This window comes from Geotrypetes seraphini, chromosome 2 (assembly GCF_902459505.1).
Source record: "Geotrypetes seraphini chromosome 2, aGeoSer1.1, whole genome shotgun sequence".
Classification (NCBI taxonomy): domain Eukaryota; kingdom Metazoa; phylum Chordata; class Amphibia; order Gymnophiona; family Dermophiidae; genus Geotrypetes; species Geotrypetes seraphini.
Genome location: NC_047085.1, coordinates 178,431,220 through 178,455,357, shown reverse-complemented (window position 1 = coordinate 178,455,357; position 24,138 = coordinate 178,431,220).

Below are 24,138 nucleotides of genomic sequence, written 5' to 3'. Positions count from 1 at the left end.
CAAAACTCTCTAGGTTTATTGAATTTGAACAAAATAACACCACAGGATGCCCCAGATGATTTTTTAAACTCTTTTGAGAGAGTTGCGGCTGCAGCAGGTTGGCCTCCAGAGCAGTGGGCGGTTCGCCTTCTGCCATGTTTGGCTGGCGAGACCCTTGCGGCTTTTCAGACCATTGCTGCGGATCAGGCCAGTAGTTACCCAGCTGTGAAAGCACATATCCTAGACTTTCTGGGATATACAAGAGAATATTACAGGCAAACCTTTCGTGCTCTCCAGTTAAAGGTTAGAGAAAGACCTAAGGCGCTGTTACAACGCCTAACGAAAGCTGCAGAGAGGTGGTTACAGCCTTTCTTGGCAGACCCACGAGCGATGTTCGCTGAGTTAGTCAGGGAACAATTCCTAGAGGCTCTGCCCCAGAACATAAAGGGGTGGATCCAGAAACAGGGATGCCAGGATCTGACACAGTCACTATCTGTGGCAGAAGCCTATCTGGATGCCCAGGGACTTCCCGAGAAACCAGGCCCAAGTTATAGACCCCAGACACAGTTCCAGAGGGACACTACACTCCAGGCCCCTACTAATAATAACATACCACCCAGGAACCCTCAGAAGCGAGTACAGAAACCCTTTAACCCAGCTCCCATCGTTTGCTTCAGGTGTGGGGGAAAAGGACACCGTCAAAGGGAATGCAGGGAAAGAAGGGACTTTACTATTGCCTGTGAGGTAAGGAGAACTAGTCACGGGGAATATTTTCAGAAAGTACGAGTGGAAGGCAGGACAGTGTCTGCCCTGGTTGATACGGGGGCAGAACAGAGTGTTATGGCACAGAAATTATGGCATCAAATTAGGGGTGCCAGCCCCAGTGAGAAAGGGGTGGATACTGTGAAGGTGTGGTGTGTGCATGGGGATATGAGGGAGTATCCCCGTCAGCGGGTGAACTTGAGAATTGGGGGAGAACTGATTGAGTTAAAGGTAGCCATTGCTCAGAATATACCTCATGCCTTGATCCTGGGGCAGGATTGGCTCAGAACCAAGGTTAGGGGTGATTGCAAGACCTCGACTGGAAGCAGGAGGGGGGAAGAGACCCGGATTAAGGGTGGACTAGTATTGGGAGCATGGGCTAAACAATGTCAGTTCCAATCCAGGAGGGCCAGAAGAGCAGGGGACTGGCGAGCGAGAAATGGTGGGAGAGGCTGGCAGCCCACAATAAGGTGGGTGCCCTTGTCTGAGAAAGCAAAGGCCCCTACACGAGCGTATGGAAAGGCGGCAGGGTATGATCTTTATGCCGCACAGGAACAACTGATTCCCGCTAAGGGGAGAGCCCTGGTAAATACTGATTTACAGTTGTCTCCGCCACCAGGCTCGTATTTAAGAATCGCGCCCCGCTCAGGCTTAGCGTGGAAAGCTTCGGTTGATGTAGCAGCAGGAGTAATCGACCCTGATTTTCGGGGTAATGTAGTGGTCCTATTGGTAAATCACGGGTCTGTACCCTTCCAAGTACAGCCTGGAGATTGCATTGCCCAGATAGTGTGTGAACGTATATGGGTGGCAAGACTGGAGAGATGGGTTTACTTCCCTGAGACTAAGAGGGGTATGAAAGGCTTTGGGTCATCGGGGAACACACAGCCTAGTACACACGAACGATTGACTGACCAGGATAAGATACCTACACAAGTGGAAAGTAAGGGGACAGAAACCATCCAAATACAGAATTCGGAAACACATACTCCGGCAACCTTCCCGGTTCCTGGGGACTCACACAAGGGGGAACACAGTGAGGGGGCCGAATGGAGGAAGGAGATGGAGGAATTACAAGCACAGATAAGAGCTCTGACAAAGGATAAAGAGGATCAGGGTAAAGAAATACAGCAGGAACTTGAAGAACGAAATCAACAAAAGATAGGGTCCTTTAATAAAGCTCTAGAGGAATTGACTAAGCAACTTGCCCAAGTAGGAGAGCAGGTCGCAGGAAATCAGCGACAGCAGACTGAGTTTAAAAAGTTTATGGAAGGTTGGGCAGGAAAATGGAAAGACAAGGAAGGTGAAACAGGTAAATGGGTAAAGCAAAATCAAATATTTGAAACCCAGCTAGGCCAGTATAAATCTCAGTTGAACCGAGTGGAAGAAGTGTTGGAAGATTTACAGGCTCAACTGGAACATACAAAGGAGGGTAGTATGGGTGAAATATCGGAGGCAGTAGCAGCTTTAGCCCACAGGGTATTCAGTTTAGAGGGGTTGGAGTGCACAAAGGGCGTAGATGTGTGTGAGCCAAACGAGGTCCCAGTGTTACGGTGGCCTGATGACTTTTGTGATACAGGCCCTAGTCCGAGCCCTTCTGATAAAAGAAACAAAAATAGGAAACGCCATTGAATGTAAATATTCTGTCACGTATGCCTGAGAATATAGGGACTCCTCCGGGTACAAGTGAGGGTCATCCTTTAAGGGTGGGGGAATGTGACAAACCCAGCACCAGCACTAGCCCAGTCCCTGATAGGATTAAGTGCAGAAGAATGGACCAGATTGATTCTGGCGCTCAACTTGAGGCTGACCTCCCTTGCCCCTATAATCAAAGTGATAGTGAGCTGGAACAGAGGCAGGCAGGTTGGCAACAGCAGCTTCCGGGCTTTAGAACAGCTAAAGAAGCCACAAGGAAAGTAGCTGCAGTTGAAAACCCCAGGCAGAGGAAAACTGCTGTTGAGCCAAAACCCATCCCCCGCTACAGGCTGAAGGGGATTGGCTCTGGTCTGTTTAAAAGCAGGCAGAGACAAACAGGAGGGAGGAGCGAGTGACGAGGGCAAGTCACTCCCACAGCCCAAGGCAGGAGAGGAGCTGTGGAACAGGGCAGCAGAGGAAAACATGCTGGATTATCCCATGCAGGATTTGGAGGAAGTCTTAACCCCTTCAAACTATCCAGTGCCAGACCAGGTAGAAGGCATGGAGATAGAAGTAGCTGGCCCTAGGGTAGAAGGCCAGTTAGAAGGTATGGAATTCTGAATGAAAGAATGCAGCAACAGGGAAACTGTGCTTTGTGTTTTCTTTTTGGCATTTCGTTTTTTTTTCCTCTCTGCTGCCCAAGTTAAACCTGAAGAAGGGGATATATATATTGAGCTGTATAAGCATAAGAAGTTGGAGAATAATACTTGCCTGAAGTCTGAATCAAGTTATGCATTCAAAGACAAGTTTGTGAACCAGATGCAGGCTGAACTGTTTAAAGTGCAGTTAGAACTGTAGGAAAGTTACTGTGACTCCCGTTGCAGGGAGCTAATTAGATTAACCGTCTCAGCTGTGTGATTTATGCCTGCACGTAGGAGCTGTGAGAAAAGCTGAACTGCTAACAGAGTGTGCTGGGACGATTTTTGCCTACTGAGTTCTTGTCTGCTTGAAAATGTACTGTAAGTTTGATTTTTGCCAATTTACTATTTTTGTTCAATGACCTGCAAAGTGATATTGTTTTGCTGTTGCATATCTTTTGACCTGGAGGTCAGAATAAACCATTTATGTTTTCCTAAAGAACTCGTTTGCTTGGTGATATAGTGAAACCTTGTACTTACCCTATATCTCGAGGGGCCTAGACCGTTGTCTGGGGCCGCCTAAAAATCCTGAAGGTACCCCTAGTTGAAGGGGACGCGCCCGAATCTGTGTGTTTGTCACACGCCAGCCCTGGACTGCAAGGGGGTTTGTGACAGTGTGTGTTCTGCCACAACTTCAGTGTTTAATTTTGGAGACATAGGTCTTTGTTAACAGTTTCTCTCTATTCTTCATTTCAGGTTAACTCTGCTCATCACCTATGTGTTTGCCAGAGAGAGACCAGACAAGCAGCTCAGCACACCAGCTTGCACCTAGCCAAACAGTTGTAGGTGAGAATGATATATGGTAACCTTTATTTGCTTACTCTACTATTCTTCACTTGAGTCACTCTTCTGATGAGTGAAATAAATGTTCACAAAGCTAACATGTTTCACACTTCTATTGTTCTCTTCACACAAGTATCCTTGATGACTTTCAGGAACAATAGTAAATTGATAATGTTGGCCTCATAGAACACCATGGCACGCATTCCTGCTGTTATATGCACACAAACTTTTTGTTTTCAGTTAGTCTATTCCCTCACATGAGTTCTAAACAGTAGCAGTGGAGGATTACAGGTGATATTAACCCACACCATCAGGGAGTTAAGGCTATTGCTTTAACAACTATACCACGGTGACATCTAAGCAGCTCAACATAAATGAGGTTAACACATTGCTTCAGGGAAGGGAGGACAGATATGGACCTTGGGGGTTGAACCCCCTGTTTGTGAACCTTGTGTAAACCAGCTTCTCCTCTTTTCTGTTTTCAGGTGTCTTAGACAGGCAATTGCAGTATTGTCAGATGGAGTTTTGTATTACTGAGAGCAGTGCAGCTGTGAGCATCTTTGTGGTTTCCACACCTGCTTAACCAAAATAGTGCAGCTCAAGAACCAGGAGGATAGATTGAGGTATCTGGCCTTTACTTCCATCACCTTCCGTGAAAGGAAGAAAAACCCACATGTCTCATTTGGATTCTCCTGGTGTGGAGCCAACTCTTACTAGCAGTAACCCTATTCCTCAACAACAAATCTACCACAGTGACTTATATTCTCTTCCTTATGTAGCCATTTACTTTGGAACAGGGACTATCTTACTTTGCACATCATAGCTGAGATGTCGTCATCTACCTACAGTTGCATATACCCTTGCATTCACTTGCTTCTTTCCTAGATTCTGCAATGATTTGACATCAGAGTGGCTAGCAGGTAATAGAATGAATGACCCCAATAAAGATTGTCAAACTTTCTATATGTCACCTTGTTGTTATATTGAAAAGGGCCCATTCAGCAGTCCCACCTGAACCCCTATCTACCTTGGACTCTGTCCAATAAACTGCTGATGCTACAAGGTTAAAACCACACAGGAAAGTTTAAACTATAAACAATTTTTTTATTCAAATATAAAAAATTTAAACTTTTGAAAAAAATAACTATTTACATAACACATAACGCAGGGAAAGAGGGTGGGTGCCCCCCAAGAGCAGCTTGAGCTACCTCAGGCGAGGGGGGGCGGAAGAGGTGCAGTTATTGAGAGGGTGTATGGCTGCTGGCACCATGCCCTCTTTCGGCTACCAGCCGCAAGAGGGCATGTTCCATCCTCTCAACACACCCTCTCAATACCTGCACCTCCTCCAAGAGGGCAGAGTAGGGCTCCATCTCCCTGCCCGCCCCCTCCTGAGGCTGGTTGGGCTGCTCCTGGGGGGGAACAGCAAGGAAAGGGGGTGGGATGGGATCAGGAACAGGAAGGGCAGGAGGGTGAGGGGAAGGGCTATGGGTGGGGGAAGGGGAAGGTCCAACAGGGGATGATGGTGGGGGTCCTGGAGGTAGTGGTGGGGCAGGCGGTGGGGGTCCAGGGGGCAGTGGTGGGGCAGGCAGTCCAGGGGGCAGTGGTGGGGCAGGCGGTGGAGGTCCAGGGGGCAGTGGTGGGGCAGGCGGTGTGGGTGGTCCTGAGGGCTGCCAGGGAGAATAATCCCCCTCCTCCTCCTCCTCCTCTTCCTCCTCCTCCTCCGCAGAGGACCAGGGTGGGGCTCCCTCCATTAGTTGCGGTGCCTCCTGAGGGGGTGCCTGCGCTGCTGCTTGACAAGAGAGAAATAGGATACAGTCAGATATGTCCACAACACTTTTGAACATGACATTCTTTACTACGTTATTTTCTTCAAATGCTAATAACAGGATGCAAAGCACCTACTCCACTGTAAACATCAAAATGTAGCGTAAGTAAGTGAGGCAAGTAGAACACCATAAAGCCATTGTGACATGATATCACAATAGCAGCTTTACTGCAGATTTTATGATTAAGAATGGTTTACAACTACTCAAGCATTTTCATCTATTTATTCTGGTAGGCTGATCACAAAGAAACACACGCTGGACTCATTACTCACTGGCTTCAGCGTGCAATTCCTCCATCACCCCCTCAAGGAAGGCCCGCTCCTGGCGCCTCAGCAGCCGCCCCCTTTTCCTGTGATCCTCAACCTGGATAATATAGAGAGAGAAAGAACAGAGAGGGAGGGATATGATGAGTGCCATCTAGCACTGTGGCATAACATGTTTACTTAAGTATTGACCTCTATAAGCACATAAAAATGGAGTATGCTGCCCTCCAAGAGCCCCTATCCGCTTTGCTGCCTGCCTCCACCCCCTTCTGTCACATGTTTTACATGAATGTATTCCCCTTTCTGTGCTGGAGGCATCGCTATCTCTCTACTGTACCTGGGATAGTGGGGGGGGGGGGGGGGGAGGGGGTGTGAGGTGACATGGCCAGCATCACAAGGAGGAGTGTGGGATTGAACTCACAACCCCAGGGTGCTGAGACTGTAGCCTATCAGCACTGCCCCACATTACAGCATGTCCTGGTGAGCTTACAATCATGCAGCAGGGGCAATAAAATAGTTTGGTCAGAAGGAGCAGCGTGGCTTGAAACCCCTGACGTCAGGGTACTGACGCTATCACTTTAAACGTCATGCCACTATCTCCCTAGACCAGCAGATTGATACAGGAAAGGTGAAGGTATTTGAAATGACATAGCAGCACTTTAATATATTTGTTTTCCTTTGGCAAAGTTGATTTCAAGATGTTTCTATTACAAATGCGAAGCTCGTGACCCAAAAATTAGTTGTGTGCATGTTGTGAATGGAATAGATGCCTTCTAGGAGCTGAATTTGTCATTTGAAATCCTACTACTGCTCCTTTGGGATGTGCTTTAATTTCAGTATTCAATGTAAAAGATTTATTATGCACAATTGTAGTTTTTAAAAGGAATCAAGATTTACCCACAAAAACATGACAATTTGATTGAGACAGGTTTCCATCATCATTACATTTGACATGATTATTTGTGAGGGCCTGACTTGGAATACTTACTTCCCTGGCACATGAGGCTCTTCGATTGTACCGCCGGGTCAGGTGGGTCCAGGACTCTCTATATTGCAGGTATGTCCTGTGATGTCCCGGCATCACAAAATAATGGTGCTCGCGCACCAAAAACAGCCTTGCCAGGAGTTTACTGTCAGCAGTGCTGAAGTTGGGCTGTCTCCTGGCAGCCATTTTATGAGAAATAACTGCGTATGAAGAACAGGCGATTCTATGACGTCACAACGCAAAACAACGCGATGACGTTTTTGTGCCACTTGGGCGTGCTTGCAGCGGCCGATCCGCGCTACATCAACACTGTTGATTACATCCTAAACCACGCCGATATCGCTGTTATACAAAAAAGTATAGCAGAACGCTTAGAAGCTTACCATGTAAACCTAATGAAACTTCACCTCCCCCAAACACAATGACAAGTTATAAATTAAATAAATGAAGATTGGGAAGTGAGGTTCACATAGTTTAGCTTAGCTATGCATGTTTGGGTGGGTGGAAAAAAAAAATAATATTATGTCTTTAGTAACCTTAGTCAGGACTTGAACCCCTGACCTTTGGAAGATACATACAGTGCTTTTAAGCACTGAGCTATGTTGGGGATTTGGGAATGAGAGTCTCCAGAAATGGCTTTACGTACAAGCTTTGACAAGGGGTAATCATTGCAAGTATCTACAGGTGTATTTGATCTGAGAACACCCAATGAACGTCCAAAACGATTTCAAAATTGTAACGGCTTCTATGACGTCAGACGCTACTTTATGGTTAGGGTTAGGGCTAGAGTTAAGTAGATCAGTAGCTCAGTGAGTAAAACGCGCTGTACCAATCATCCATAGGTTGTGAGTTCAACTCTCAGCTTGTCTTTTACTTGATTATAACATGAGGGGTTTATGCTGCAGGAGTGTGTTGTTGGGGTGTTGCAGGGGTGTCTAGGATGACAGAGAACAGTCACTTGCATTTTCAACAATGCATTTGAATTTCTTAAGACGAAACCTTAGTGAGCCGGGGGAGGGAGGTCCCGTAGCCTTGCGCCTCAGATGAAAAGGTTAATTTTTGAGGGACTGTGTAAGCTGATCTGGGACAGTCTTCAGCAACTCGGAGCCCTCCTCCCGGCTGGGCAGAAGGAGGAGGTTTGGCGGTGGTGGTTTTGGTGGTGAGTGAGGGCGGGAGGGGGGAGTCGCCTGGCTACTGCATCTGCACTCCTGCTGGCCACAGACCTACTGATCACAGAGCAGAGATCACAGAAGCACGCAGGTATGTGCGCATGCGCGGCTAGGGTTTTATTATATAGGATATACACCTATCGCATCTCATTTTCATCACAAACACATTAGCGCACAGGTGTCAAAGTCGGTCCTCGAGGGCCGGAATCCAGTCGGATTTTCAGGATTTCCCCCAATGAATATGTATTGAAAGTAGTGCATGCAAACAGATATCATGCATATTCATTGGGGAAATCCTGAAAACCCAACTGGATTCCGGCCCTCGAGGACCGACTTTGACACCCCTGCATTAGCGAGACTATACACAATACATTACAAAGTTGAGCTTGGGTTTGATAAAATAAACAGCATAATTTTGACTCTGTATTACATTTATTGAACCATACTTAAGAATATGGGTGTTGCATCCGTGACAACGGTGCTTTACACCATTGAGCTACCAGTCTTTTGCCTCAACTGACTGTGATATGATAGCTAAGTAGAGTATACTTTAGCACATCACTAAGGTATGCTATGACAGGGGAACCAGAGACACAGGTGTAGGTCAGTGAGTAAAAGCACTATATTCATCATCTGTAGGTTGTGAGTTTAACTCCCGGCTTGTCTTTTACTTGTGGCATATCTACCTTCCAGGTGCACCTTGATGATGTCACAATGAGATCAGCATTGTGCTGCTTGCTACTTCCTCTTCCTGTGAACTAGAAGCCACATTCAAGTCTAATCTGTGTTTTGATTCTGTTTCTAAGTTGGGCCAGTGTAAGTTATGGGATTTACCTTTGTTCTGAAGAATGAGCTGATTGTTGCAATGTTTTAAGACCAGGAGAGTGTTCTTTCGAGCAAGATATCACTTCTAAACTATCCTCTCTGAAATAATGTCTCTGGGAAATCGAGAGAAAGCTTATTGGATGACTTAGGGTGCCTTTCCTGCCAGTCTTTGTGGAACTTAAACGAAGTTTATATGGTGTTCAAAGTCCTATCCTTTCCACTTCTAATAGGAGGTGAGTATGACATTCCTGTACAGCTTTCTGTGTAGCATACATCTACCGGTTCCCACCTTCCATACTGATAATGTAAGTTCAACACCCACTTGGTACGTTTCATCTTCTAGTTCTCCTTTGAAACATAACATATTTTTTTTCCTTGTATTAATGGTAAACTGTACAATTCTGATATCCTAGAGGAAAAAGATACAACACAGCAGTGTTCTCTGTCTGCCATTCCCTACCTCACTGATATTGCTAGATCAACTAATATATAGTTTACAAAATGGTATACTGTGTTTTAGTTATCTTTTTCATCATCCTATACTTACAATGCTGAATGAGTGATAATAAAGAGTATAAATAAAGTATAATTTAAAAAAAACAAAAACAAAACCGTACCCACGTCTATCACGGGTCCATTGGAGACGTCTTAATGACGTTTCAGAAACCTGCGTCTATTTTGCGCGAAGAGGTTGTAGGGGCGTCTACCGCACGCCTAAGTACCGTTTGATTGACACTTGCGTTTCCCGGACGTCTAAAGCACGCCTATGTTAGACGTACTAATAGAGAATTTACCCCTAAGTATTTTAAGGCAATAAATTATAAAAATAACTTTATATGGCCTTTTGGTTAAGGATGAGCTGGGGAAGGCTTCAATGGCTGGGAGATGGGCTGGAGAGAGCTTTGACGGAGACTTCAGTAGTTGGAACCCAAGCACAGTACCAGGTAGAGCTTTGGATTCTTGCCCAGAAATAGATAAGAAGAAAAAAAAAAGTTAATTGAATCAGGTTGGGCAGACTGGATGGACCATTTGGGTCTTTATCTGCCGTCATCTACTATGTTACTTTGCAGAGAACACCGTCTAGATCCTTTAAAAAACAATATTTGATTACATATGCCAACAGTGATTCACTCAACCGATTCACACAATGTATGGTTGGTGGTGGCATAACTGACAAATATGCATAAAAAAAGAGTGATGAATGTATATTTATGAATTATTAAGGCTGCGTTTCTTTTGCTGTATGTTCTATGTTCAAGTTATAAAACATTTTCTTCCCAGAAGTTAGCTCAACCTTATTGGTTTCCATGGAGCTTTTTAGGATGCCATGGCACCATGTTTTTCACTGTTAGTAAACAGAGGAAGAGACTGTTAAACAGTAAGTAAATTGTATTCCACATTGCTTGATTTGTTGTATCTTTTGTATCTTTCAACTGTCCTACAGTGGTGAATTATTTGTTGTAGGTCTCTTTTTTGGGGGGCTTTTTTTTTTTTGTGAAGGTTCATTGGCCCTGAAGAAGTGGTGTAATACCACAAAATAACCGTTGGCCTTGCAGGGTGGGACCTTTTTGCTTACAAAAATTCATAAAGATGTTTATGTTCTCCTTGTGCTGTTTACCTGTTTAATTCAGAAGAGTTTTTGATGCCTATGATGTGGAAAGGTAGAGCCATATTCTGTGTGACTCACCGTAACCTGAGGCTTTTTCTTGCATTTTGAACAAGCACCGAGGCGTCCATTGTATTTATTTACATATTGGTGGAGTGTTTCTTTGTATATCTAATTACTTGGGTACATACATTGTATGTTTATTTGTATAACTCATTTTATTTTTGTCTCCTAATTTTAAATTGTCATACACATTGAAGTATTTGATATTGCGCGTACAACAAACTTTTAATAAACTTGAAACTATATTCAGTGTATTTTTCATAATGAGCACATAGGCTCACAAATATGGACACTTGCTTCTCTGTCAGCAGTTACATTGATGTTTTATTTTTTTTAAAAAAAGCATGAATATGAATATACCTAAACATGCACAAGTGGCCACCTAGAGATGCATGCAAGAAATACAGATGCAAATGAACATACTGTGTGTATAATATCTCTTGCTTCAAATACAGTACATATTATTCTCAATAAAAAAGAAATGTAAAATCCATGGAAAACAATAATATGAACTCCAGTATCTATAACCTCTCATAAAATGAAAAAAAGAGAACACGTGGTGGGCTAAAAGGATTCTAATGATGCCTTTGGACTCTTATGTTCACGTAATGACTACTAGAAGATTTATATGCTCTGTATAAGTATAATTAGACACCCACAAACCCATTTGACCCTGGCGAGGTGAATAGCTCCTCTGCTTTTTGTTTCAGCAGATGAATCAATACTCACACGTTTTACCACGGTGGAGTGAAACTGAGGAAATGAAAATCTGATAATTTTACTCCCTGTGCAGTCTAGACAGAGGACAGCAGTTTTAGTCTTTGACAGGAAGATCTATTTCCAGTTTCACAAAAGGCTAATGTCAATTTTGAGACTTCTCCTATTATTGATTTTCAGTTTTGTTAAAAAGGATGCTTTAATAGAAATATTAGTCCCAGTGACCATGTTGGCTTGTGACTGTTTTACGAGCTGATGACATTCTGATTTAATTTTGGGGCACACGGTAGTCAGGTATTTGCAAAAGAACGAGAAACTGAAGGATTTGTCATACAAATATGGCGCATTTAAAGTGAAGCAGATAACCATAAAGAAGGCCATAATTATTTATAGAGCAAGCAACATTGTGTTAAAGTCAATAGGTTTAAGGCTTAACTAACCATTAAAAAAGGAAATTCTATAACTGAGCTTGGGCAGTTATTTGAACCTTGTGCACATAAGTGCACAAAAAATATCACTTAAGGACATAAGTGATCTTTGTGCTATTCAATATAGACACTTGTAAATGTTCTAGCGCTTAGCTGCAAGTGTTTTCTTGTGGGCGGAGCCTGGGTGGGACATGGGTGTGTCTCTCACTTACACGTACAACTTATAGCATACTCTAAGTTGTGAATGTGCTATGCTGCACTTAGGTATGCCTTTTTATACCCGCCATAGACGTGGCCTAATGGGCCTGGCAATGTAAGTTTACACTAGTATTCTTTAACATAATCAAATCGAATCTATGATTTATGAGTCATGCTATGCCTAAAAAGGTTCACGACGACTTATAGTGCAATTTATGGAGACAGAGTTTAGCACAGTGCAAGAATGCAAAAGAGGTACATTATAGATCCTTTGAAATTCTTTGAGGTAGAGATTGTCATACCGTGCATTGTGATGAGATAATCCAGGGGGGGTTGGAGGGTGGGGGGTGGATTATTTGTTTTAATATTATTCATAGTATAATATATAAGATTACTGATTATGATTAGGATAAGAAGGGGATTAAAATTTGATGAATGTAATAATTTTGATGATAATAATGTATTTTCATATAGTTTTTTCTGATGTTTAAATTGTATACATTATAAAGTTTGAAATATCAATAAAGATTTACAAAAGAAAAAGATACAGTTCAGAGATGCTGCAGGAAGTACATTACATAAGTGTTTAAGGAGGGGTTAAATAAAACGAGGTAAACTAATATAGTTTGATGAATGATGCCATAGTTTCATAGTTTATTTAAATTTTGATTAAACGCTTATCCAAAGGTACAAAGCGTACATTGTAATTAGTTGTATTTGAAATGATTTTTTTTACTATTTTGTTTGTATTTGAAATTTAATAAATATGATTTACATTAAAATAGATGGGAGACAAATATTTTAGGTAATTAAACATACACCAACTAAACAAACATACTTATGACATGAAAACATTGGGGAAAAAGGGAAGAACTACAATTTCTTAGAAAGAATACATAAAAGGAAAATACAATAGGAAAGGGGAACAAATTAAATAGTGCGGAAGAAAGTACGTGTGTAAAAAAAATCAATTATAGGCATCTTTAAAAAGCAAGCATTTTAGGCTGCTTTTGAATTTCTGCAAATTTTGTTCGGCTCTGAGGTATAGAGGGAGAGAGTTCCAAATTAAAGGAGAAGTGACTGAGAAAATGAGACTACGACGAGTGCCAATTATCTTTGGGGATGGAGCTTTAAGGGAATGTTGTGAGGCTGATCTTAAAGTTCTGGGAGGGTCATAAGGGATCAGTAATCTATCTATGAATGCAGGGGTATTAGTCTGTATAGTTTTAAAAGCCAAGAGGGCAATTTTATAGGTTATCCAATGTAAAACAGGCAACCAATGAGGTCATCAACTGTAGTCATCAACTGTAGTCATCAACTGGTGGATACTTGGTGCCATGGTGACAATGGGGTAAAATATGGTTATGTGGGTCAGCTTCCTTGGGTGAGTTTTATGTCAAAGTCTGGTTTGGTTCTGATGGTTGTGGCGATATAGAGTCGAAGAGATAGTGCTCTAGTTTCTTGCAAAACGTGAGATAGTTTGATTTGGATGCCATTATAGAACAAGGATTTCTCATGCAACATTGTGGCCTAAAAGAGGTGCCCAATTATAGGCTTTCTTCCTAAGAAATTTGTTTACTAAACCATGCTTACTATCTAACAATTTTTTTGTAATAGGTACTAACAGTGCAGCATCTCTTTATCTAGGGGACAATTCTATAGCAAGGTGTCCGGAATGTGCATGTTAGTAGGTTATCCTGTGTATATGTTCCTTTATAGAATACTAACAGTCATGGATCCGAGAGAGATATACACAATTGTGCTGATATGCACAGATGGGGAGAGGGACCTTAGGGTGATAGTGTCTAAGGATCTGAAGCCTACAAAGCAGTGTGACAAAGTGGTAGCTGTAGCCAGGAGAATGCTAGGCTGTATAGAGAGAAGTGTAACCATCAGAAGAAAGGAGGTATTGATGCCCCTGTATGGGTCGTTGATGGGGCCCCATTTGGAGTATTGTGTTCAGTTTTGGAGGCCGTACCTGGCCAAGGATATGAAAAGACTTAAAGTAGTCCGGATGAAAGCAACGAAAATGGTAGGAGTTTACGCCTAAAGAAGTACAAGAAGAGACAAGAAGACCTCACTATGTATTTTCAGGAGGAGAGAAGGGACAGAGGTGATAAGATATAGACATTTAAATATTTGAAAGGAATTAATATAGGACCAAATCTTTTCCATAGAAAGGAAATTGGTAAAGCTAGAGGACATACATTGAGGTTGAGGGGTGGTAGACTTATATGTGATGTTAGTAAATTATTTTTCACGGTGGATGCCTGGAATGCCTTCCCAAGGGAAGTGGTGGAGAGGAAAATGGTGATGGAATTCATAAAAGCATGGGATGAACACAGAGGATCACTAATCCGCTATAATAAAACCCTTAGTGCGCATGCACACTTCAAACTCCGTGCGTCCATGCTTTGTACCTCCGTGCCTCCTCATGCGCAGAAGAAGGAGGCAGAAAAAGGAAAGTGTGGCTGTTTCATTCAGTGGTTTCCACATGCGCAGTAGAGCGTGCGGCGGTTTCATGCGGCAGTTTCCCCATCACAAAGATCCTATGTCATCTTAAAGATTGCCTTCCCTCCATGACACTGTGAGCCCAGAACCACTGTAGACCACCACAAAAACTGGGAGACTTCTCCGTGTGCTACAGATTGCCTTCCCTCTGTGACGCTGGATAGGGGGAGCATGGAAGGGGTGCTGCTGGACAGGGGGGAGGTAAAAGGGAGAAGGACTACTGCTGGACAAGGGGCACAGGGAAGGGGTACTGATAGACAGGGGGGAGGTAAAAGGAAGGGAGAAGGGCTACTGCCGGACAGGGTGGTGCAGGGAAGGGGTACTGATGGACAGGTGGGAGGTAAAAGGAAGGGAGAAGGGCTACTGACTGCTGGACAGGGGGATCAGGGAAGGGATACTGCTGGACATGGGAGGTAAAAGGAAGGGAGAAGATGGGGAGGGAAGGAGGACCAGAGGAGAAGCATTCAGGAGGCCCTGGAAACATAGTTAAAAACACAGAAAAATAAAGTCACCAGACAACAAAAGTAGGGAAAATGATTTTATCGATAATAAGCACGCATGTGCACTTGAAAATCCGTGCTTCTGTTCATCCGTGCCATCGAAGAAAGATAGACAGACAGGGGGCCAGGGAGAGAGTCAGAAAGAAAGAAAGACAGACAAAGAAAGGGGGGCCGGGAGAGAGAAAGAAAGATAGACAGAAAGAAAGAGAAAGAAACAAACGCCTCAACGCCCCATTGTGCTAAAAGTTTACACATCTATTCTAGCCGTTAATGTAATAGGCTTAAACCCATTAATATAATGGGCTTAAACACTAGTTAGAATATAAATGAGCAGACTATCACAGCCTGAATTGAGCAAAGGAGATGGTTTGGATAGGTTGGAGTGAATTTCAATGGCAACTCCAGTAGTTGGAACCTAAGGACAGTACGGAGTAGACTTCTAGGGCCATATTCTATAAATCCAAGTCAAGAAAAGCACATTTAACTTACAGATATTCAAAGTCAATTATTTTATCCCACCCACCAACCCATCGATTTATCAGTAACACAAATGTATATACTCTTTCAATAACCTACACTTATTTAAAATAAGACAATAGTACAATCCCTCCCACCCTGGATGTGTAAGGAAATGGCACAGAAATTAAAGACAAAACCAACTACAGAGAAGTAATAAAAGATGTCAACAGGCCCCAAATACATTACTATGCCTCAGCATTTCAGCATTCATATTTTCATACCTATAAAGGATATGTTTTTGCTTTTTTCATCTATCTTTTTGAATCATTTTTTGAAGAAAAAAAAAAAAAAGTATCCAAATGAGAAACACACAGAACAAGGCATTGGGATGTAGGAGGGGCCAACATTTCTACTAGGCCGGCCACACAGATATTCCAGTAGAGCAGTGGGGCACCTTAGGGGTTACTGTAGTGAACTTCACATAAAAGGTCCCAGGTACACATCTCACTATAACTCACTTATGATGTGTGGGTAAACCCTCAAATCTTTACCCAAAACCTACTAGACCAGGGGTAGGCAATTTCGGTCATCGAGAGCCGGAGCCAGGTCAGGTTTGCAGGATATCCACAATAAATATGCACGAGATAGATTTGCATCTCAAGGAGGCAGTGCATGCAAATCCATCTCATACATATTCATTGTGGAGATCCTGAAAACCTGACCTGACTCCGGCTCTCGAGGACCGGAATTGCCTACCCCTGTACTAGACCCAACTGTACACCACATCAATAACCCTTATATCTTCAGGTAGCAACTATATGTTAATACAGTGGGATTTTGGAAGGCTTACATAGTCTCCATTTCTATGGTTGACTACACTGCCCACTAGGCTACCTGAGGAACCTGCTTGCTGCTCTACTCGCACTGGCCATACAGGCTGATATGTACTGTTTCATTTACACCACTGGTGGGTGGCAGGGCGTCAATGAGCACTGGGAGAGTTTAGGAGGTGGGGGGGGGGGGGTCATATGTACATCTGGTCAGTTTGAGCCTTTCTTTCTCACTTGTTATTAAAACAGGTCTAGCCCCAGACGCCCAAATTGTTCCCTGGACATGTTCTTAAAATGTTTGATAGTTGCAGAAAAATGTCTGTGTCATTATCTCCCTCACCAAATTAAATATTTGGCAATCTTTGCCTTTGTATACGCTGCTCTGTAATTTTTTTTTTTTTAGCTGTCTCTTACTCACTTGTAAAATACCAATATCGGTTTTATCATTCCCTCTTTGAGAAATTCCATGACCTCTATTTGTCCTGTTTATCTGTTCTGATTAGATTGTAAGCTCTATTAAGCAGGGATTGTCTCTTACATGTTTAATGTACAGTGCTGCATATATCTGGCAGTACTATAGAATGATAAGAAGTAGTAATAGTTATTTACAAATCTATTCATAAATTTATAAAATGCATAAGGCTTTCAATAGTCATACTGATGAAACAAAACAAAACAAAAAATGAAATCAGACACTAATAGGGGGCAATTTTATACAATAGTGCCAAAAGGTACCAGCCAGTGATAGTTTTTGTGCTCCAGAAAAGTATAATTCATTTGGGCAGTATGCTTGTTGAGTCTTTGAGGCTGTTTTTTTCTATATTGTTATAAATATACTTTTTGGTGGAATTCTATATGTTATATTTATAAAATGGAACGAATTCTTGCTATGCAAAAAGGAAATTATAACAAGTTTAAAAAAATTTGGGGGCCATTGATTGAATATTCGAATGATTAGACACTTTTTTTTTTTATAGAAGAATAATATGATATGGGATTGGGAGGGTATAATGTGTGAGATTCAAATAAAATGTTGATATGTGTGGAAGGGAAGGGGGGAGGGGGGATAATATAAGATTTAATATTATATGAAGTATACAAGTGAATTGTATGAATATTGAATGATTATTGTATACTTGTTATGAGATATGAAAATGAATAAAGAATTGGAAAAAAAAAAAAAAATATATGTCACATCCTCAGCAGGAAAAGAAAAGAATACAATATATACTAGTTGCATTATATAATTGCCAAAAGGTAGGCAGTGGCACCACTTATGTGCATCAAGGGAGGCATCAGATTGAAACACTTCTGTTTACTAGACACCGTTTGTTAAGATAGTCACGGGGACAAATTTGTCCCCATCCCTGCAGGAACTCAATTTCCCCCTTCCGTCCCCACGAGTTTTGTCCCTGTCCCTGCTTTATTCCTGTAAGCTCTGCCTTAACCGCACAAGCCTTGAACACTTATGATTTTAAAGTGTTTGAGGTTTGTGCACATGAGGACGGAGCTCGCAGAGATGAAGCAGGGACAGGAAAAGAACTCGTGGGGACAGGAAAATGAGTTCCTGCGGGAACGGGGAAAAATTTGTCCCCGTGTCATTCTCTAGTAGTGACTAAGGGCCAGATTCTATATAGCAGGGTTATTCAACCTCAGTATTCGAGGGCAACAATACAGCTGGGTTTCCAGAATTTCCCCAAAGAATTTGCTTGAGATCCATTTGCATGCATTGATTCCATTGTAAGCAAATAGATCTCATGCATATTCATTGAGGAAATTCTGAAAACCCTACCTGGTGAGGGCCAAGACTGGACACCCCTGCTGTATAGGATGTATACATTAGGCATCACTAGATACCATAATCAAGGATGTCTAACTTCAGAATCCATGCACAACCTTTTTTATAATTGGCATGGTAATTGACCGTGCCAGTTTTCAACCAATAAAAAAAATAAAATTACCAATTATGAGTTCTGGCATAATATACCAATGCCTACCTCAAGGATGCTTAGCAACACCTAATTTTGCATAGGCACTGCTAGGTATGATTCTATAAATGATGCCACAATCAGTCCTAATACCGTACCTGGACTACTATAACTCGCTATATTGTAGCATTGCAGCAAAAAAACATAAGAGACTACAACTTCTACAAAACACCGCCACGAGACTAATATTCAAAATGAATCAGTACAAAAGGGCATGCCTGCTATTAGAACAGCTGTACTGGCTGCCAATGAAAAAGCATATCCATGGTTCACAAGACGATCTACAGAGAAAATTTGAATGGACTTACAGCCTCTTTTACAAAGCCGCGCTAGCGGCTGCGCTGCGCTAACGGCCCCGAAGCCCATAGAGATTTAAAGGGCTTCGGGCTGTTTCTGCGCGGCAGCCACTAGCACAGCTGTGTAAAAGATGCTGTAAGTTCCGATATCAAAGTCCCACACTCCTTTAATTTATGAGCATTGCAATGCTTCATATTATCCTTCCCTTCGCCTCAGCAAGTTTGATGAAAAAAAAGATGTTTGAGGACCCCTTATTAGGAACAAACTGCCAACATATCTAAGACAATTCAGGAAGAAACTAAAGACATCTTTTTACTTTAAAGCCAACCTCCTATATCTCACCTTTTCCCCTCTAACAACAATAAGATAAGATTCAAAAATGTAACTTCAAGAACCTGATACAATTCTTATTGTCCACTGTGTAGATACCTTGTAGAGAATTTTGGCATATAAGACACTGTATTGTATTATAAGGTTGAGTTTGAATTGTTGAAATTAATTAACAAAGAGCGGAGGTCAATATTTTTCCCCCCATAAAGTGATTGGTAGACTTATTTTGCTTTAGATTATGCCATTAACAATACAAATTTGAATTCACTATACCAGTTGTTTCATAATTATCTGCATCTTTTTTAATGCTTGATTGTTTGTTTTTGTTTCATAACATCTGATATTGTTTTCATCTCTTATATCTTCCTCTACACCAGGAGATTCTGTTCTAACATACTAGCAGAATCGGAGAAGTACCAACCTGGACATCTCAATTCCAGTTGCACATTCTTTCTAAGATTCCACATTAAACTGACTAATGCCATCATCAATGTTAACATAAGAACATAAGAATAGCTTTACTGGGTCAGACCAATGGTCCATCAAGACCAGTAGCCCATTCTCACGGTGGCCAATCCAGGTCCCCAGTTCCTGGCCAAAACCCAAGGTGTAGCAATATTCCATGCTACCAATACAGGGCAACTAGTGAACATAGTAACATAGTAACATAGTAGATGACGGCAGATAAAGACCCGAATGGTCCATCCAGTCTGCCCAACCTGATTCAATTTAAATTATTATTTTTTTTTTTCTTAGCTATTTCTGGGCAAGAATCCAAAGCTTTACCCGGTACTATGCTTGGGTTCCAACTGCCGAAATCTCTGTTAAGACTTACTCCAGCCCATCTACACCCTCCCAGCCATTGAAGCCCTCCCCTGCCCATCCTCCACCAAACGGCCATACACAGACACACACCATGCAAGTCTGCCCAGTAACTGGCCTAGTTCAATATTTAATATTATTTTCTGATTCTAAATCTTCTGTGTTCATCCCACGCTACTTTGAACTCAGTCACAGTTTTACTCTCCACCACCTCTCTCGGGAGCGCATTCCAGGCATCCACCACCCTCTCCGTAAAGTAGAATTTCCTAACATTGCCCCTGAATCTACCACCCCTCAACCTCAAATTATGTCCTCTGGTTTTACCATTTTCCTTTCTCTGGAAAAGATTTTGTTCTACGTTAATACCCTTTAAGTATTTGAACGTCTGAATCATATCTCCCCTGTCTCTCCTTTCCTCTAGGGTATACATATTCAGGGCTTCCATTCTCTCCTCATACGTCTTCTGGCGCAAGCCTCCTATCATTTTCGTCGCCCTCCTCTGGACCGCCTCAAGTCTTCTTAAGTCTTTCGCCAGATACGGTCTCCAAAACTGAACACAATACTCCAAGTGGGGCCTCACCAATGACCTGTACAGGGGCATCAACACCTTCTTCCTTCTACTGACTACGCCTCTCTTTATACAGCCCAGAATCCTTTTGGCAGCAGCCACTGCCTTGTCACACTGTTTTTTCGCCTTTAGATCTTCGGACACTATCACCCCAAGGTCCCTCTCCCCGTCCGTGCATATCAGCTTCTCTCCTCCCAGCATATACGGTTCCTTCTTATTATTAATCCCCAAATGCATTACTCTGCATTTCTTTGCATTGAATTTTAGTTGCCAGGCATTAGACCATTCCTCTAACTTTTGCAGATCCTTTTTCATATTCTCCACTCCCTCTTCGGTGTCTACTCTGTTACAAATCTTGGTATCATCAGCAAAAAGGCACACTTTTCCTTCTAACCCTTCAGCAATGTCACTTACATACATATTGAACAGGATTGGCTCCAGCACCGAACCCTGAGGGACTCCACTAGTCACCTTTCCTTCCTTCGAGCGACTTCCATTAACCACCACCCTCTGGCATCTGTCCGACAGCCAATTTCTGACCCAGTTTACCACTTTGGGTCCTAACTTCAGCCCTTCAAGTTTGTTCAACAGCCTCCTATGAGGAACTGTATCAAAGGCTTTGCTGAAATCCAAGTAAATTACATCTAGCATATGTCCTCGATCCAGCTCTCTGGTCACCCAATCAAAAAATTCAATCAGGTTCATTTGGCACGATTTACCTTTTGTAAAGCCATGTTGCCCCGGATCCTGTAACCCATTAGATTCAAGGAAATACACTATCCTTTCTTTCAGCAACACTTCCATTATTTTTCCAACAACTGAAGTGAGGCTCACCGGCCTGTAGTTTCCTGCTTCATCCCTGTGACCACTTTTATGAATAGGGACCACATCCGCTCTCCTCCAATCCCCAGGAATCACTCCCGTCTCCAGAGATTTGTTGAACAAGTCTTTAATAGGACTCGCCAGAACCTCTCTGAGCTCCCTTAGTATCCTGGGATGAATCCCGTCTGGTCCCATCGCTTTGTCCACCTTCAGTTTTTCAAGTTGCTCATAAACACTCTCCTCCGTGAACGGCGCAGAATCTACTCCATTTTCTCGTGTAACTTTGCCAGACAATCTCGGTCCTTCTCCAGGATTTTCTTCTGTGAACACAGAACAGAAGTATTTGTTTAGCACATTTGCTTTCTCCTCATCACTCTCCACATATTTGTTCCCAGCATCTTTTAGCCTAGCAATTCCATTTTTTATCTTCCTCCTTTCACTAATATATCTGAAAAAATTTTTATCTCCCTTTTTTACATTTTTAGCCATTTTTTCTTCCGCCTGTGCCTTCGCCAAACGTATCTCTCTCTTGGCTTCTTTCAGTTTCACCCTGTAGTCCTTTCTGCTCTCCTCTTCTTGGGTTTTTTTATATTTCATGAACGCCGACTCTTTCACCTTTATTTTCTCAGCCACTAGGTTGGAGAACCATATCGGCTTCCTTTTTCTCTTGTTTTTATTGATTTTCTTCACATAAAGGTCCGTAGCCATTTTTATCGCTCCTTTCAGCTTAGACCACTGTCTTTCCACTTCTCTTATGTCCTCCCATCCTAACAGCTCTTTCTTCAGATACTTTCCCATTGCATTAAAGTCCGTACGTTTGAAATCTAGGACTTTAAGTATCGTGCAGCCGCTCTCCACTTTAGCCGTTATATCAAACTAAACCGTTTGATGATCGCTACTACCCAGGTGAGCACCCACTCGAACATTAGAGATACTCTCTCCATTTGTGAGGACCAGATCCAATATCGCTTTTTCCCTTGTGGGTTCCGTCACCATTTGTCTGAGCAGAGCCTCTTGAAAGGCATCCACAATCTCCCTACTTCTTTCCGATTCCGCAGACGGAACATTCCAGTCCGCATCCGGCAGGTTGAAATCTCCCTACAGCAGAACCTCCTCTTTCCTTCCAAACTTTTGGATATCCACAATCAGATCCTTATCAATTTGCTGCGATTGAGTCGGAGGTCTGTAGACTACACCCACGTAGATAGAAGTTCCATCTTCTCTTTTCAGAGCAATCCATATCGCTTCTTCCTCTCCCCGGGTCCCTTGCATTTCGGTCGCTTGGATATTGATCTTTACATAGAGAGCTACTCCTCTACCTTTATGACCATCTCTGTCCTTCCTAAAAAGATTATATCCCGGTATGTTTGCATCCCATCCATGTGATTCAGTGAACCATGTCTCTGTGATAGCAACAATATCTAGATCTGTCTCTAATATCAGGGCTTGCAGATCATGAACTTTGTTGCTTAGACTGCGAGCATTTGTGGTCATCGCTTTCCAGTTATTTTTCAGCGATAATCTCCTTTTTCGTATGGATTTTTGTGTCATTTCACTTTCCGTTGCAATACTAAGAAATGAGTTGCTGATATTGCTTATGTTGCAGCCTTTACTACTATCACATCTTTTCTTTTGCCGGGGGTGGTCTCTATAATTGTCCTTCGTACATACACCACCCCCACCTTCTAGTTTAAATGCCTAGAAAAATATTGTCTAAATTTCTCTGCAAGGTTTCTTTTTCCTGCTGTAGTAATATGTAGCCCATCAATGCAATATAGCTTCTTGTCCTTCCATGTATTTCCCCATCCTCCTATGAACCTGAAGCCTTCTTGATGACACCAGGCTCTGAGCCATCTATTAAAGTCCTCTGTGTTTTTCACTCTTTGCTCTCCTTTTCCATATGCAGGCAGTATTTCAGAAAAAGCTAAAGTCTTTACAAAAGATTTCACGCCCTCACCAAGCTCCCGAAAAGCTTTCTGTGCTGCAAGTGTGGAGTTGTTGGCCAGGTCATTTGTTTCCAGATGGATAACAACATCAGTGTTAAAATCCTTAGTTTCTTCCTTAATTATAGTCAGTATTTGCCTGGAACTCCTGGTAGCTGAGGATCCTGAAGACATTTCACTATTTTGGTCTCCTCGCCCTGTGTTCCAAGGTTAATGCCTCTGATGATGGAATCCCCCAACAGTAATAGTTTTCTGTTTTTGGCTTTTTTATTTGTACTTAGGGTGCGTTTGTTCTCTTGAGTTACCTTCATTGGTTCCAGTCCCACCTCCCTTCTGTTTTCCTGAGTATCGCAGTGCACTAGTGGAGCGAAGGAATTCTGTAGAGGTAATATTAGTGAAGGTGGATGTTTCTGTGGCTTCCCCCATGTCATTCTCAATAACAGACTATGGACTTTTCCTCCAAGAAATTCTATAAACCGTTCTTAAAACACTATTCGCTCTTACCACAACCTCTGGCAATGTGTTCCAGAGCTTAATTATTCTCTGAGTCAAAAAAAAATTTCCTCCTATTGGTTTTAAAAGTATTTCCCTGTAACTTCATTTTCAGGGGTTTGGAACTCCGGTCCTCGAGAGCCGTATTCCAGTCGGGTTTTCAGGATTTCCCCAATGAATATGCATGAGATCTATTTGCATGCACTGCTTTCAATGGATATTCCTTACTCCTGATTTATCAGGTTCTTATTTTACTGTAAGAATTAAGACTATTCCCCATATCTTTCAATTTGGAACATAAAGGACTATTTTGCTTCCTCACATTAGCAACAGCTCCATCTTATGGGCATTTCATCACAGAGTAACAGTTTTGGCAAAACTGTCGCTCTCTCTTGCTGTTACAATTACTCTCACTTTTAACACTCTTCAATAATTTACAAGATTAGCTAGCTATGAGTTTTGATCAAACTGGGAATGTATTATTTGAAAAGCATTTATTTTGTTGATCAAAGTATATTGGAGATATACTATCTATATCAAAGGTCCTAATCTGTCAAAGATTTTCTCCTTGTCCGTGCATTGGGGAAGGGCAGAACCTTTGATAAATCAGACTAAAATACTGCTCTGCTAACATATAGTTCA